Source organism: Phacochoerus africanus, chromosome 12 (genome assembly GCF_016906955.1).
Source record: "Phacochoerus africanus isolate WHEZ1 chromosome 12, ROS_Pafr_v1, whole genome shotgun sequence".
NCBI classification, from domain to species: Eukaryota; Metazoa; Chordata; class Mammalia; order Artiodactyla; family Suidae; genus Phacochoerus; species Phacochoerus africanus.
The window spans coordinates 18,992,100-18,995,738 of record NC_062555.1 but is presented as its reverse complement, the minus strand read 5'-3'; the positions used below and the strand labels follow the sequence as shown (position 1 = coordinate 18,995,738).

At 51.9% G+C, this 3,639-nt stretch overlaps 1 long non-coding RNA gene across 1 annotated transcript; it reads right to left on the bottom strand.

Annotated features, from left to right (window-relative positions):
- Positions 1–1,006: 1,006 nt before the first annotated feature.
- Positions 1,007–3,368, bottom strand: LOC125112662 (uncharacterized). The gene is made up of 2 exons (XR_007131210.1): positions 2,814–3,368; positions 1,007–1,331 (listed from the first exon to the last, which is right to left on the bottom strand). It is a non-coding gene; the product is annotated as an uncharacterized LOC125112662 (long non-coding RNA).
- Between the last annotated feature and the right edge of the window lie 271 nt (positions 3,369–3,639).

Genomic DNA, 3,639 nt, shown 5'->3' with positions numbered 1-3,639 from the left:
AAATTGCTTTTTTAAATTTTCATTTTTTAAATCTAAATTGTTTTAAAGGGTTCAGAGGAAACGTGAAGAGTATGGGCCCCTTTAGGAAACAAATGGCCTGTCATTTTCTGCAGGAAGTATCCCAGCCGTTTTAAGTGAGTGCTTCCTGGATTCCTTTTTTTTGTTGCTGTTTAATATTTTTTAATTTATTTTTATTATAGTTGATTTACAATGTTCTGTCAATTTTTGCTGTCTAGCAAAATGACCTAGTCATATATCCATACATATAGATATAAAACATTCTTTTCTGTCATATTCTCCTCCATCATGTTCCGTCACAATGATTGGATATGGTTCCCTGTGTTGTACAGCAGGACCTCATTGTCTATGCAAGTGCACTAGTTTGCATCTGGAGTCCTGAATTTGCTGCCGGGCCATTGGGGAAAGCCACCTGCAAGTACAGGAAAGAGCAAGTCCAGTGGCCCAGGCCTCTCCTAAGTCTTTGTTACCTGCAAAGTGGGAGACCTTCAAGCCAGGAGCGATGCTTCCAGCCCTAACAGAAGACCCACCTTAAAAGCAGCTTAAGTAATAGGAGCTTTGTCCTACTCGAATAGGCCCTGCTGGGAGGGAGGGGGGCACAACCGGGGTTGTGGGAATGATGGCCAAATGCACAACACCCGACTCTGGACAGGAGAGGTTGGGAGTCTGGTTGGGTCACCTGGTGTTCAGGGGAGGACAGCGTGTCTGTCACCCAGGCTGCCAGGGGGCAGTCAGGAGCAGAGTGAACAGGGTCTGTGGGAGGTGGGGGGAGGGGCTGATGGTACCCAGAGCTTGGGGAGCCCATGGTTCCCACTGCAGGATGTGACCAGAGGGCCAGTGACACCTGCCACTCAGGGGCCAGCAGGAACTCCACCTCTTGAGCCTGGTAAGGGGGGACGCTGGTCAGCCAGGGCCCCCACCCCGTACTGTTGCCAAAATATTGGCTCCCTCCGTAGTCTGATGCTAAATAGAAAGGCCGAGACAGAGCTGGGGGAAACACAAAAAGTAGCTTTAACTGCCAGGCAAAGAGGGGAACAGCAGGCTAGTGCCTAGAGGAATGTGCCCCCCACCCCTTGGAGGGGGGAGGGAGGAGTCTTCTAGTGTTTGAAGAGCCGGGCGTGGTCAGCTCATGCGCATTTTCCTGATTGGTGGGTGAAGAGGTCATTGGGTGTCAGCGTCATCAACCTTCAGATTCCAACCAGTCTGGGGTCTATGAGCCTGTGGTCAGCATGCACTTGACTTCTTCCACCCGGTGGGGGCTTCAGCACTTGCCAAACAGCTCCAAGGACCTGGCTCAGAATAGTACCTACAATCTTTGGAAAAGAACGGAAGGTCCTTGACTTTGCTGAATGGCTAAACTATGATTCTGTTTTGCTTGATTGTTTTCCTTTTTCTCTGTATTTTCTAACTTCTCTCATTAAATTGATTCTTCGACAAAAGTTTTTTTAATAGATAAAAAGGCAGGTAAAGGACCTGACTGGGCGTCCACTTTGGGAAGACCTCGTGGGGCCCTGCTCAATTACAGTACAAGGGAGCAGAGCCCGGAGGGGAGCACGCGATACCGGACCTTCGTTTTGGGTCTTCCACAGCAGGTTTGTTTTAGACCCCATAACAGTACGCCCTGGAGTTGCCATCGTGCCTCAACGGTAATGAATCCGACTAATATCCATGATGTGAATTCGATCCCTGGGCTCGAGCAGTGGGTTAAGGATCCGGCGTTGCCTTGAGCTGTGGTGTGGGATCCAAGTTGCTGTGGCTGTGGTGTAGGCCGGCAGCTGCAACTCCGATTAGATCCCTAGCCTGGAAACTTCACGTGCTGCGGGTGAGGCCTTAAAAAGTCAAAAAAAAAAAAAAAAAAAGCCTGCTTTGATCACTTTGGGAGTCCCATTTCCATGAGACCTCTGCGCATACAAATTAAATTGTTTCTTTCTCCTATTTATCTGTCTTGTGTCAATTTCATTATAGAGCAATCAAAAGAATCCTTGAGGAGCAGGGGAAAATCTCAGCCTTCCTGACATCTGCGTGGAGCAGTTACCTGAGCGTCCTATACCTACGTCTGTGTATGGAGTTGATTGCAGTGTGTGATCACCTGGGGACTCAGGTAGAATACCTGAGCATCTGGGGTGGGAAGCCAGGGCAAAGGAGGGAGAAGAATGCACTTAACTCATAACTAGCCCAGAGAACCACACACAACTCTGCAGGTCCACAGGACCCTCCGCAGAAGAGGATCTGCCTTCCATTGGCGGGAGGGGCAGGGCTGGTGCAGGGGCAGCCCCTGCAGCCCTGCCTGCTGCCCCTGGAAACTCCAACTGGCAAAAGGACCTCCAGTCAGGAGGTCAGGAGTGCAGAGTCCCCCTGCCTTAGGATCTGATTAGCAAATAAAAATACAGGATGCTCAGCTCAATTTCAGTTTCAGGGTCGCAACAATTTTTTAGTACAGGTCGTTCCCAAACATTCCATGGGACATACCTATACTATAAAAAGACTTTTTTATCTGTTAGAACAGGGGGTCGGGAAAGACTTTTCTAAGAGACCCTCAGGCAGAGACCTGAATAAAATCCAGGGGGATGGGTGCGGATATGGAGGCCTGGTGAAGCCAGAGGAATTGCACAAGGGCCAGCAACGCATGTCTCAGATTTGAGTGTGAACTGGTGAAAATGCAGCTAATTAGTGGGTGTGGGCACTTTTAAAATAAGCCCTCTTCAAGTCTGTCCTCCCTCCATCCTTCTCTTTGCATTTTATGCACTCAATCTGGGGGGTTCAAATCACGGGGTGGGAAGACCCTCAGGGATCACCTGGTGCAAACCCTCCTGATCCCGGCAGGAAGGTTCCGGGGGTCTTTAAAGACCTCGTCCACAGGGATGAAGAGGAGCGCGAGGCACTTCCTGCCCGGGCCTTGGTTCCTGAGTGTTTCTGGAAGGAGCCTTCGAAGCAGGTATCTGGTTTTGGAGAAGCTCTTTCCAAGCCACCCCAACGATCGTTGCTTTTCACTGGGACCACTCACCCGGACGTGGGGCTTGGCCATGTCAGGCCCGGGGCCAGGAGGTCGTCTCATCTCCACCTTGTAGCTCTCAGTTTCCTGAACCTTGGGAAGTGCTTGTGAGTCTAACTTGGTAGACCTAACTTGCAGGTCCCCTGCTAAAGTTCACGTTTTCTCCTTCTTGTTTGAAACGCATGCTTCAAACGCAAACGCATGTTTTAAAAGAACAATGTCCTTTCCTTGGAGCAGGTGCCCCAGAAAGCTCCTTATCTTTCTCTTCTCCAAGGGGGCCAGTCAATCGCAAGCCTCTGATCCTTCCCTAGGAGGCTGGCTCTCCAGCCCTTAGCGCCTTTCCGCTCGCACCTTCATCCTGGAGCCACTTCCGCGAAGGGGGCGAGGCTTCCTCAGCCCCACCCCCGCCCCGCCTTCGCCTCCTGCCCCCCGGGGGGCGGGGCGAGCCGCTTCTCCACAGCCCCGCCCCGCCCCGCCCCGTCCCGGCCACACCCATCCTCTGCTGAAGGACGCGCGCATCCTCGAGTAGAGAGGGGCCGGGAGCGTGGGGGAGGGAAGAGTGCGGGGAGCGGGTGGGGGGAGGGGAGCTGGGACAGGAAATGAGCTCAAACGCCCAAGCCGCAGAAAGG